Source organism: Rhipicephalus sanguineus, chromosome 7, assembly GCF_013339695.2.
Source record: "Rhipicephalus sanguineus isolate Rsan-2018 chromosome 7, BIME_Rsan_1.4, whole genome shotgun sequence".
In the NCBI taxonomy this organism is placed as follows: domain Eukaryota; kingdom Metazoa; phylum Arthropoda; class Arachnida; order Ixodida; family Ixodidae; genus Rhipicephalus; species Rhipicephalus sanguineus.
In genome coordinates this window covers 39,041,265-39,055,086 of record NC_051182.1, presented here as the reverse complement: position 1 = coordinate 39,055,086, position 13,822 = coordinate 39,041,265, and the positions used below count along the sequence as shown (strand labels likewise).

Here is a 13,822-nt window from a genome sequence, read left to right as displayed (position 1 = left end):
GCCCTTGCGGCGAAACTGTGACTTTTAGATGCGAAGCATCTTATAGCGGAGTGCAAACCGGTGGTAGTAGTGGTGGTAGTGGCGTGCGGCGTGACCACCCTTACTGCGCATGCACATACCCTCTCCACACACCTCCTCTCCACTCCTCCTATCCACTTACCCTCTCCCCTTTCCTCCTTTACCCCTGTCCACTCACCCTCTCCCCTTCCCCCTTTCCGCTTCATGTAGCCATAGGAGCCATTCATGTAGCCATAGGAGGTCCCCCTGTCAGTTTCTCTGGAACTTTGGGACCTCCTGCTGTAATATGCTATCCATGTAACTCAACTGAACTATTTAATAAACTTGACTTGACTTGCTTCCCTCCCCCCTCCCTCTCTCCTATTACCCTCACAGCTTCCCCTCTCCCCTGCCCCTCTCCACCTCCCTCTCCACGTCTCCTCTCCCCTCCCCCTTTCCACTCATCCTCTGAAACGCGGGCTAGACATGCCAAAACTCTCTCCTGCGCAACGCCGCGATGGGCGCCAGTGCATGCGCGTCCCCTCCCCCTCTCTCTCCCCTCCTACGCTGCCACCCTTTCGCACGCCTGTCGACCGCGTTCCCCACTCGCCCTGTGAGAAATAATGGCCAGGCTAGAGGGAAGACAAGACGCGCGTAGCGTTCCTCTTCGCGTTCACGCGAGGTCGGTAGCATGCCCAACGAACGCCAACTGAACGCGATCGTGCAAGTGTTCCGGCTTCACATCGCTTCATGGTCCCCTTTAGAGGCAAGTGGTGTAATCTTTTATGAATATTTCTTTCTTTCTTTCTATTTCTTCACTTTCTTTTTTCTCCGTATTTCTCACTGCCTCTTTCTTTCTATCTGTTTCTCTTTCTGTCGACATATTTCTCATTCTCTGATTTTCTCCCTCTCTATCTTACTTTCTCTTTCGGTTTTTGTTCCCTTTCTCTCTCTCTCTCTCTCTCTACTTCGCTCTTTCTTTTTCTTCCCATGCTATGCTTTACTCTCTCCCTCCTCATTTCCCTTCTCCTCACCCTGGCGTCTCTCCTGCCCGCCGTCACATTTCTTTCCCACTCCCTTGGTATACTATACTATACTAGACAAGGCTATGTTATGCTCTGCTAGCGTTGTTGGATAACCGAGGATTTACCATGCTCGCTTTGGGATTGTGGATACGCGGGTTTGAATCCCACCTCGTCAATAAATTTTTTCGGCAAGAATTTCTATTTCTATCTCTTTCGTTCTCTTTCTCTGTACTCGTTCTCGAACCCATCAAGTCATTTCATCGCACGTAGGACAAATATAGGCGCACATGTTCTGGGATTGAAGCCGAAGATGAAGACACAAAGAAATGGTGTGCCGGTACATTTTTTGCTGACGCGAAACGCATAACGAAAAGCTAAGCAGCTTAGCTGTAGAACTTTGTTCATGATACCTTAAACACCGAGAAAAAACGCGGTCGCATATTTCAATCGCTGCCATCAGTAAACACGGTTTCCTTGCAGACAAATTCTATTCAGCAACACCATCTTCATATCACTATGAACCCGATTCAGCTGTCTTAGTGAAGCTTGAATATATAAATAATTAGGTACAGTTAAAGTAGTGAAATCGATAGAGACGTTGTGTAGCGAAAGCCCATTTATTAAAATGAAAACAAAAGGCAAAGATTCCTTTATAGACAAAACTCTCGTACAACGTTAGTTTTCATTTAGGTGCGCAATGATGAACTTGTAGAAAGTGCTACATACTGTCCTGTGGTCACCATGTAACGCCCAATGTGGAAACGCCGATCCATTAATAAAATTTCCTCCAAAAATGACGGGCTAGCACTACCAAAGTTAATCGTTGTAAATTCAATCTAATCGCTTCTTGACGGCTTCTCTGCGCATGCGTTCTTTAGAAAAGTGCCAACTTCAGATAGAGCAGCATAGTCAAGAGCGACGATGCGTGCTCTTCACCAAGTTATCCGTCTGACCAAGCAGTAGTCATATCAGAAATATTTAGAGTATATTTTTTAATGGATGCATGATCATCTAAAATAATCTTCTAACGTGCTTGCTGCATTGGTACAAACCTTCCATAGCAGGATCTTGAATAATTATGCATGTGAAACTTTGAGGTGAGCACTCATGGCTGCTGCTGATAACGAAACTTAAATGATTCCGCACAGTTATAAAACGAGTCCTTAAGAAATAGCGCTTCCTTCTTGTTTTAAGGCTAACACTTGAGCAGGCTTAGTGGCCGACTAGAGGTTAGCTGGTAGGAGTTGTGACAAGCTAAAGCTGGCGTGCAGTAAGTCACTTTTGAAACTGCACTCGTAATATGAACGAAATGTATTAAAATCTTAGGAATGCGTGCACCGTAGATGCTTTCACGGATGATCGGTTGACCAGATTAGTGTTACGTATACCAATAGATGGCAGGATAATGGTCGTAGCCTCGGAGCCAGTGATGGAGCCCTCAGCGAGGACATGGAGGCTGTGACTACAAAAGCTTCTGGACCTTTGCTCCTGAGCCCCATAGCCAGACTCTCCATGTCCACAGAGCGTGACCGTGGCTCGGGTCACACATCTTCTTTTGCCAAACTTGGCCCTTAAGCCAGTGCTCCATGAGAGGTAGCCTTGTTTTAAATGAAGCTATCATTATGAATCTATCAGCGCATGTTTTAAAATGCACAGCTTCTGTTCCCTTTTGTAGTCTCTCATGATACCAACTTTCACCGTCCATCCGTCGTCTACCAGTATAGAAAATTGCTGTAGGTCAATGAAACATCGAGCTAACTCGGCCAGCATTTGTAGTCAATGACTGCATAGTAAATGACGAACTCTTTTCAGTGCATCCAGGAACAGCGGGACTTATGCCAAGAAAAGGTATGCCACAAAACTGCCTATATATATATATATATATATATATATATATATATATATATATATATATATATATATATATATATATATATATATATATACCGTGTATATTGCAGCAACATCCTTTATTTGTGCATTCGCTTGAGCTTCTTATATTTTTGCTGACAACAGATAGCATTCATGTGAGTGAACCACCGTGATAGCCGGGGAATAAATTCTGGTATAGGATATGCAGACAACGCAGCGCCTCCGTGCCACCGGCCACCATCCCACAGTGGTAGCGACTACTGAAGATTAAAGCGCATTCTCGTTTCCTGGTCTGCCAACGTATGGTCTCGCAGTACAGAGCGTGCCATGTAGCTTGGGCCAGCGCTATAGACAGATGGACGGTCACTGCCAGATAATGCATGTTCATTCAAAGCCTAAATTATGTAGCACTATAAGGAAGTATCGGTAAGCCACCAAGAGGAGATCGCTATCGCTCCCCGTTTGTTAGACGGTACGTTGTGCACTCTATCAGAGCGGTCGTAGACTAGAGGACTGTTGCGGTACAAATCAGCTCCTTGGTAGGCCTTTCTTTAGTACTAATATGCTTTCGATACAACGCGAGCTTCTTGTTTTGAGCGAGCCTAGCAAGCTGCCTCGCTATAGACAATAGTTTCTCCAGTGGCCATAGGTCGGCAAAAAGTTGGACCTAACTCAGACTAACTCAAGGAATATATTTTTCTCTGAGGGTTCACTCGGACTCAGACTCACGGAAGGTTTCCTCAACTGGACTCACTGGGACTCAGACTCACTAAACTTTTTCTCAACCGGACTCACTCAGACTCAAACTCACCAACATATTACTGTGCCGGACTCACAGCTTCACATGAGCCTGAGTGAGTCGACTCATGAGTTCGCAGGCGTAAAATTGGCTTTTTCATCATGGTGTCTATCCTCTTTACCGCCAATATCTTACATAATAAGTGCTATACGATACACCTTTTGATCTTGTACATTCAAATGCGAGTTGCAATCGCATATATTATATCACCATTATCAAATATCAATTCAGCAAAAGCACCTTTATGAAATACGCGACTCAGACGAAATCTTTTAACAAGAACTCACCACGAAAGAGTTTGCGGGGGAGGTCATAGCACCCATTTGCCTAACTCGCGCATCTGATCAATAAGTACTGAGGTGGCGCATGAATGCTAGTGTGCCGAGATAAGGGCAAGTAGATTTGAGTATAAACATAAGTCGATATAAAGCTGATAGTAATGCTCAAGATGAGTAGATAGGACCATAAGTCGACAACAAAAGGTGGAGTTCACTCGGACTCGCTCAACAAATATATTTTGCGCTCAGAACTCACTCAGACTCACCAATATTTTCCTCAACTGAACTCACTCGGAATCACACTCACTAAAGTTTTCCTCAGCCGGACTCACTCAGACTCAAACTCACCAAACTATTACTCACCCGGACACACTCAGACTCACGGCCCGATCTGAGCCTGAGTGAGTCGACTCATGAGTGAGTTTGTCGGCCTATGCCAGTGGCCTCTTGCTTTTAGTTACAAATTTTGGTCCCAAAGAGAGAGCACTGTGGCAGAAAGTTCCACCTCCGAAACCTCGCAAACGGTGTTCCACTGCGTGGGCTTTTGTCCTGGCATACGGACCCAGAACAGTGTTAACTCATGTTGGCCCAGCCATTTAGTCTTCTGGCCTGAGAAGCATGAAAAAGCTCAAATTCTGGTGTCTGTTACCTCGGCGGTTCACAGTCACACTGCACAGTTGTGCCCAAAGTATGCTGCTAGAACAGCACTAGACTTTACAACCCATATCTAAGGATGGCTTACTTAAGTTCTCAGAAAGAGAAAATGTAAGGAATCGCACATGCCTATGTGTCCGCCTAATCGTTCAGAATATCCCTCTTTCCTGATGTCCTTATGACAATATTTAAAGATGTTTCCTCCAAGAGACACTTTATCAGTCTCGCGTAGCCGCCATAAGTTAGACGCTTGCTGTCGACCTCTAATCTGTGAGCTGGATTCTAAGAGGAAGTATTTCGAAAGCACACTTTGGCGATTTCTCACTGTGCAAGCTTGAATGCACGGACATTACCAACGCACTAAGCTTATTCGCTTACTGCTTAGACATCAACATATGTGGTTTTTCAAACGAAATATCCTAATGCAAGAAAGCGTTTAGTGCAATGCTGCGGAAGTTTGTGACATCAAGTGGTACAAGACATTTCTAAATTGAGGGTAGCAGGGTAAATTCAACTTCTACTTAAGCATGAACGCGGTCATACAAAAATTTTAAGAATTGCCTACAAACCTAAAACGCTGCACGCTTTTGCCATATGAACCGATTTGGACAACGAAAAGCTTCTATGTGAGAAAAAGAAATTGCTGAGGATGGGCACGATGCATGAACATCTACATATAGCCCTGTCTAGCATAGCACGTTTGCATAAAAATTCAAAGTGGAACTCGAGGCAAGCAGCATTAGCTCCGAAATTCACTTCTTCATATAAATGATTCATTTTGAACGTAAATGACACCATACTAATCGAACATCTGTTTAACGGCTAGGAAGTCATAGTGAGGGATTGAAAAATACAGGTGTTTCATTTCCAGCTAAATGATTGGTATCATTAGGGAAAATAAAATTTTGTTAACTCAGTTACCTGATCTGTTTCCAAATCTCAAAGCATTCATTGAAGGTTAAGCATGCAAGTTTGAAATGCAGAAATAAATTTACCGGCTTCTGCTAGGAGTCCTTTCTGATGCTATTACACTTGGAAACCGCAGATTGTGTTTTAGCATTAAATGACACATGAAGGCGACTTAGTTAACTGCCATTATTAATATTTTTGCAGTTTCTCAGGAGTTAGCCGGCTGCATAGGATTTTGCCATGCGCTTTCAGCTTGGTAAGGTATGATAACAGTTTCGTTAGGAGGCGTCGGCCGCAGCTTCGTTTTCCATGGCACAGAACATACCTCTAAGCGTAGGGTGACCCCACGGTCATTGTAGTATACCCTTCGACAGGGTGAACTTCTGGCCAGAAAATAATCAATAAACATCTAAAACAGTACATAGGAGGAGCGTGACATACAATAAAGCACAGTGACATCGACACTTACATATGAAATGCGAGCTGCGTACTCGTATGGAGAGAGCCTAGCAAGCTGCCTTTCGGCAACATGCTCCAATTGCCGTGCGACCTTGTTTCGGACTAAATCTGGAAGCTCTAACAGTGAATCTCCGTGAACAGGAATCCCCTGCATTGAGCTCTTTCTTTTCCCTCCACATGGCCTGCATTGCGCATTTTTCACGGTGATTTACCTCATTTAAGGTTGCCACAGCCGTTCAGCCCATTGGTCTGTGAAGCATAGGAAAGGAAGACGTGTACCACCAGCACTCGACGCGTTACTGTGACCTCTCAGATTCATGGTCGAAACTTTCCGTTAGAGCCGCAATAAGTGGTACAATCAATTGTAGGATATTGCAGATCCTAAGTTCTTAGTTCCTAAAATCTTTCGAGTTCCGGGTCCGTTCAGATCAGATCCTCAGATTTACCGTTTCCTAAACTGGAAAACGGAAGTCAACGTAAGGCCTCAAGTGTGTAGTTGGAAGTCCCTTCTGTAAGCTGTATCAGGATCCACGGTCATAAAAAGCCGGACATGGTCGCATGAAAATCCTATATTTGTAAAACTGCAAGTAAATGACCTTTCCGAACTATGTGTTTCAGAGAAGGCTACCTCGAGCTATCGTGGCGGTCGGTGTAAGTAGGCTTCGTACGTTTTTGTTCTCTTTTTTTCTCCTTTTCATGAAAGCCGACGTCAGCGGCTCCTGTGTAAATACACGAGGACAAAGAAGTGTTATCTGTAACAATAGTTGAGCCTTGAATTATTCTTTCAAAACTAAAGAGCGAAGTTCTTGTTTGATCGGAAGGCGATTCTTGATCTACTAGCCATTTCTTGGTTTATTTGATCAAAAGTCAAAAGTAACACTGTTTCGTACCCTTGCCTTAATTAAACAAATGTCTAACTGAGCTATGAACTAAATTATTAACATTTTGTAAGCAAGACCAGATATCCCATTTAATATGGAAAAAAGAATACGTTATCAATTGCCTTGTAGTGTACAACTAATACGTAAGAAAATTAGAAAGAAAGAGGTAGGAAGATAAAGCGAAGAAAACAACATAGCATGGCCATGTGTAGTATAGTATAGCAGGGGGTGGAAAAGGGAAGCAAGGGTGAGGACGTGTGAGTTGCGGCTGAGAGAAAGGGGGAGGGGAAGGCCACCAGCCTAAAGGGACACTAAAGGCAAATAACAATCTATGTCAGAATGAAAGCTCAATATATGACAACGTCTAAAACGGCAACATTATCAACAGCAGTGCCCTACTCACTGAGAAATAAAGCTAAATGTATCACATGATGAGCGCCACGAGTGAGCCATTTTGGAAGTGATCCCGATGACGTGAGAGAGTCCGACTAGAATTATTGACTAGTAATCAAACTAGCTGCAATAAAAAAGAACCTTCCGTTCATCAAGAGACGTAATAAAATGCTGCTTGTTCGTTTGCGTTTGGTTCATGGAAAAACGAATTTCTTTTGCGTTGCCATGGGGAACGGCGCGCGTGGTTCAAAAGTTCCGTTTTTGCCGAACTGCGCTTCGCCCGGCGCACTGCTTCGCTCACGCGGTCGTGTCTCAGTGGTAGTTTCGGTATCGCGTACTGCCGCGTGTGTTTTGCACGCTTGTGAAATTCGCTGTGACAGAAAGTTTGACAAAATGCCGCATGCATGTGATGTTGCCGGCTGCCCGAATGGTGCACGCCGTCAGTGCACGCCGCCGCGGACTAAAGGCGGACAACGTTGGGCACGGCAACAGTGACGTGAGAAAGACTGCTTTCAGGCGGGTGACATGAAGTGCGCTAACGCGATGCGGACCTCTAAAACGTGTCTTTATTTCAGAATAAGCACTTGCTTGGCACAAAAGTAGCACTTCGAGGTTCCTGGATCGCTATTTCAACAATCAACGTCGACTTAATATTTGCCTTTAGTGTCCCTTTAACTGTCTCCATGGTCTTCCCAGCACTGGTGCGTAGGTACGGAAAAATTTTCAGGCCCTGGATTTTAATTATCTTGCGCCACACAGGTCGAGAAACGTGCATGCCGATTATTGCCTACATTTCAGTTGAGGCTTGTGCAATCACAATACTTTTCAAGTAGCCAATATTCGTATGACAAATTTTGTATCCGATATCCCTACTGAAACGTTCCGTATGCCAGTCCAATAATTCCATATGTTTCTGTAAGAATCTTACGGAAATATATGGAAAACGTATGGAAAATATACGGAAAACATATGGATTCCGTATGAAAACATATGAAATTATTGGACTGGCATACGGAACGTTTCAGTAGGGATATGTTATACTGAAGCTCAATTACATATACCGCCCCATTTTCAGTGCACTTTGCTGGGAGCTTTTGCAGATTTAGACACCGTGAGCGCTGTGATGTTGATCCGAGACATCTATGTCGCCCTCGCAGAGAGGAGGTTTCACAACGGTAAGAGTCAGCTGGCGGTTTCCTTACGCCTTTCCTCTTACGCACGACGCTAGCCTTAAAGCCTTTAACTTATTTTAGATGTGAAGCATCTTATAGCGGATTTCAATCCGGTGGTGGTGGTGGTGGTGTGCGGCGTGACCACCCTTACTGCGCATGCGCAAACCCTCTCCACCCCCCTCTCCGCCCCCTCCCCCTCCTCATAGGAACCTAGGTATCGCAGATTCGTGCATTTCGAGCTTTATGCGTGGTCCCTTGCAGCAATCTATATCGTTGTAAAAAATCGCAGCATGCTTGTCGAGTATAGCAGATACAGTCTCGTGATGTCGAATCTGGTCGATACCATATATAGAGATGCCCAGGGCCTCGAACCAATTTCGCCAAGCAGGTTACAGCCTTGGGACTTTATTGGAAGCAGTGGAAATGTGTGCTGCGTTTCCTTGAAAGTCACAATGACAATCGTGGTGCCAACCAGCGTTAGGCCTCGTCCTGACCAGATGCACAATTGGATATCACTTTGCATGAGCGAAGGCGGATTATCACGCCATGTACTCCGTAAGATACCTTGGCTGATAAGAGAGCAGGGGGATCCTGTATGCTTCGAATGGCAGGCTTGTGCCTTGGATATCGAGTGCCACCAGATGTCTTTGGTCGTTTTGAGGCGATACTGCAATATTCTGGACATGCAAGTCAGTTTTTTTCGAGTGTTCTTGACACGTCGAACACTTCGGACTGACCAACAGCATGCAGCTTGCAGTATGAACCGTGCGTTTTCGCCGGGCAGCTTGTTCGTCCCCCCCCCCCCCGCGCTTCTCCTTGAAAGATGCGTCATTGGTGCGGCCTACCTTTTTACAGTAACGGCACCTCGCTGGGCGGAACGGGCTGCTTTAGGGGCGAAGCTCCTTATAGCATCACCTGGTCGGTCGTCACTCCGTGCGGCGAGCCCCCGCCGTCGCGTCTCCCGTATTATTCAATAGATAGCGCTGTCCCATAGAGATGCATGCAAACTGCAGTTGGGTGACGATATACTAGATGGCGCTGTCCCATAGAGATGTGTGCAATATATGTGCAAAAAAAGAAAAGAAAAAAAGAAAAAAAAGAGAAAAGAGAAAAAGAAAAAAAGAAGAAAAAAAGAGAAGAAAAGAAAGAAAACGAAAAAAAGAAAAAAAGAAAGAAAAGAAAAGCAGCGGCACCCTGCACGCTAGATGGCGTGCAGTAATCAAAGCGGCGTATCGCTTTGATTACTGCTGGGCGAAACCACTGAACATTTGACGGTGTAACCATGATTGCTTCAGGAGCTTCGCCCAAGCTCTTCATCATTCACCCGTGGATATGCTGTAATTTTTCTACTGTCGCAGCGGAAGCAGAGATGTGGTGGTTGCTTGTTGCGAGGGCTGTCGTTTGCCACTTCCGGAGCTGTTCTGTTGATTTCGGATGCCTCGCCTTTTTTCTTAAATATTTTTCTTTGGATAGTGTGTGCTTCAGGTTGCCATGCTGTAGACCACACACGAAACTGTCTCAGAGCATGATGTCCAGCGGTAGCATCGTTGCATGCGGTGAGCTGGTATGAGCCTGTGCTTCGCCTCCTGCGAGTGCTGAGGAGTCCGAGTGCCAAAATGGCGTTCAGTGGCCAATTTATTCACTGTTGTTTCGAAGGCAGTAACAGACTCGCCGGGTAGTTGGTCCCGATGTTGGAAGCATCAGCGACTGTAGAGTTCGTATGACTGTGTATCGCAATGCTGCCGAAGCAGTGAGACGATATCCACGAAAGGCATAGTGTTTGGCGTTTCGGGAGCCACCAGTGCACTGTCTCATAACTGGAAGGTACACACGGTGTCATCAAAACAGCTTGCTTGCGGGCGTCTTCTTTTATGTCGTTCGCTTCAATGTAGAAGTTTAGACGCTCTGACCACGATGCCTAGCCAGTCCCGGAAAACTGAGATGGAGCCGTGTGTTATCATGGTTGGCGCTGTCGGATTCGCGGAAACTTCTTGAACTCATTGCCAGTGTTACATCTTACGGCACGACAGAACAGATGCGTCCCAATAACTTTATTTGAGAGTTTGAAGTCAACTGAAGTTTGAAGCGACTGGACACGGGTGAAAGGAAAGCGGAGCCACGGTGCGAACACGGGCGCGAAGTCTGATCGTCTCGGAGGATTTCGCGCTAGACGGTCGTCTCGTGCGCGATGCCCTCTCGCTGAAGACCGCTCGCCGATCGGGACGTCGTGTTCCGCCCGCGAACTTCTCTAACCGCTCCGCCCATCTTTCCTTTTACTTCTTCGCCTCCTGTCGCCATTGTCCACCTCCAAACTCTTCCATTTCTATTTCTTTCTACTTTTCTGTCCCCCCCCCCCCCTTCAAGGCGCTGAATCGTGGTCCCGCAAGGGTTGCCAAAAATAGCGACTTCTTCCTTTCATCAAAACACTACCACCTCTACTCTGGCTCGCGGTTGTCGTTGCGGCTGTCGGCGGAGGCGATGAAGGCAGTATATGAGACAGGGTAACATCCGTATGTTACCTTGATGCGAGGTGCTTCTCTTGAATATGGCGCGTGCGATTTCACGGTTCAGTCCCACGCTTACACAAATTCAATAAATGTCTCAGGAAAATTAAAACGCAATATTCCCTGAATAATTTTCTGAAGGTACCATTTCTACGAACTTTGAATGAGCAGAATTTCTCTGTGACAGAAGGCGGCCATTGCAAAATCACCACATACTCCATCTCTTATTCAATTCAAAATTTAATGATAGGATTCGGCGCATTGAACCCGCGATATATTTAGGAGATACACCATATTGGAGGCCTTCCACGTAATCGTGTCCACCTAGAGATGTTCAATGTGGGCACAAACCTGAGTATTTGGCCGTTCATGCATTTCTCCCTCATGTAACTGCGTCCGTCGTGGACTTATGTGAAACCCGCGTCCTCACAATAAGCAGGGCGACACCTTACCCGCCAAGCTACAACAGTGGATCACCTCTTTTTGACAGTTTTTGTTTTAAGCTATGCTATTTGTGATAACACGGATTAATTCCATTAGCTATCTCACGGAGATATAACATCATCGTAGCTACCGAATTCTGACGCTGCTGTCGAAAGTAGTATTTCGGGCTTTCCACTTTTAGCTTGTGTAAGTGGAATGGTTAAGCGTAAGTTGTGGTTTATACGCATTCACACGAGACATAATGACGGCACATTGCACTGTTGGTGCTGCTATTTTTATTTTCTAAAAAGGTATACACCAAGAGCAATCTCTTCTAATCAGTTGATGTCCAAGCGGTTACTGCAGGATTTCGTGTTCCGTTTTTGTTGCTAAAGCGATACGCAATATGTTTCTTTCAGCTGGAAACATCGTGGATTATTACTTATATGCAAAAAAATACAGCGGGCACATCGGTGACCAAGTATGCGGAGGAGAAATTAAAATTACATTGCCCAATATATGGACTAAGGTTGGTCACTAAATCTCAATAATTTTGTCTGTCTGTGTGACGTATGTATGTATGTATGTATGTATGTATGTATGTATGTATGTATGTATGTATGTATGTATGTATGTATGTATGTATGTATGTATGTATGTATGTATGTACGTATGTACGTATGTATGTATGTATGTATGTATGTATGTATGTATGTATGTATGTATGTATGTATGTATGTATGTATGTATCTCAGAGTAATCGTACGAGTTGCCCGGTGTAACTTTGTGTACAATATTTGTTAACTGACACGCGTCAATTTGGGAATAAGTAATCCGCAGACGTTCGTTCCCTCGTGTAAAGGTAGTGCAAATGATCCTATACACTTAAACCACAGTCGGTACCATCATTAGATGGTCCCTGTCGACAAAAACACCGCCCGATAGACAAACTCGTAAGATAGTGTTTAGGCCAACCCTGATGCTGCGTATCACTAGCCCGACGGAGCTTGACAATCACAAAAAACTCAAAGGGTTCCTATGCATCCGTCTCAGTCGACTCGAAGGCAAAATCCATGCTCTACTTTTTCTTCTAAGACGATTCACTAAACCTCCAGCTTTCTGAAACCTATATAAAACTAACGTGGTTTTGCAATGTCTCCAGGATCAGAGGCATTGTAAGCTTTCTGCATCTTACCTTGTTTTGCACTGCTTCCGAGATCGGCCCACCTCTGACCAAGCAATGATGTCATGTGATGACCTCACCATGTGACGTCCCAGTGACGCCATGATAGCATCATAATGGTGTCACACATTTAGGTGATTTGTAACGTCATGATGGCGCCGTATGGTGAAGTCATCACGTGATGTTGATTTCTTGCATTAGTCGTGCTGATGCCGCCGACGCGGGACGCAGACGCGAGACACCGGTCAATTTTCCCGTTGCATGAGGCATCTAAGGCTTTCGCCCGAATAATCTGAATTTGTGAACCTAAATTTCTTGGTCACTGTTGGTAAAGTGAGCACGGCCCACACGTGTTGGTGTTAATGTTGGTGCTTCATAAACATTTCTGCTCTGCGTATACTTCCTTGCAGTGCATATCAACTTGTATAATAACTTGTTTCTTTAATATATGTTTCTTCCGTACACAGTGTGTCAACGAAAACTTGGCTGGGTGCGTGAAAGGAGATAGAGTCAGTGTAAGTAATGCGATAGCCTCATTACCTTACGCGGAAACTACATGTGTTAAAGTTCCCAAATATTACTGCGGTAGGAATGACGAACTATACAGGTAGAATGCGAAGGTCAAGATTGACGAGGAACTTTGCCGTAATGATCTCACAAGAATCAGTCCTCAATGCTCTGGCATCCTGTAGGGTTATTGCACAGAAAAGGTTTAACACGGCAGCACGTAATTACCAAGTTATGACCTGTTTTATGCGCATTATGCTTGCTAAAAATTGTATTGCGATATTCATTATATGGACACTCTCAACGGCTTTTCGCCGTCGTCTTCGGTAACGCCTTCATATTCCCTTTAAAGTCCAAATCGATAAGATCCCCCAGCGCATCGTATAATGGATCCAAGCTCAAGTTTGCGCTCAACGCTTGCGCGGCCGAGCTATGCGTTACTGGGGACAGACGCTGCCTGCGAAGGCGGTTTGTCGCCGGGTTTGGCAGAGGCGGCGGCAAGGACACGTGCGCACACGCACTCCTCATTCGGCCCGGAGCACTGCTAGTCAGCAATACTTACATTGTGACGCACCACAGATGCAATCCAAGACCTCTGCGCGTGCGCGGAAGCGGGGGCGGCACTGTTGTGACAAAAGAACATGCCGTGGATACACCAAGTTGCGATAAGAGCAGTGACGCCGATCGACGTTGCTTTGGAAGCCCATGTTCTACCCGCAGGCAAAAGCGCGCGAGCAGGGGCGACGAACGCGGCTGTAGCAGAGAT

General features: G+C 45.4%; 1 long non-coding RNA gene across 1 annotated transcript; it reads left to right on the top strand.

The window, feature by feature from the left end:
- Positions 1 to 6,609: 6,609 nt before the first annotated feature.
- Positions 6,610 to 13,069, top strand: LOC125759189 (uncharacterized). Its single transcript, XR_007416719.1, has 4 exons — positions 6,610 to 6,644; positions 8,343 to 8,442; positions 11,786 to 11,895; positions 13,017 to 13,069. It is a non-coding gene; the product is annotated as an uncharacterized LOC125759189 (long non-coding RNA).
- The last annotated feature ends 753 nt before the right edge of the window (positions 13,070 to 13,822 follow it).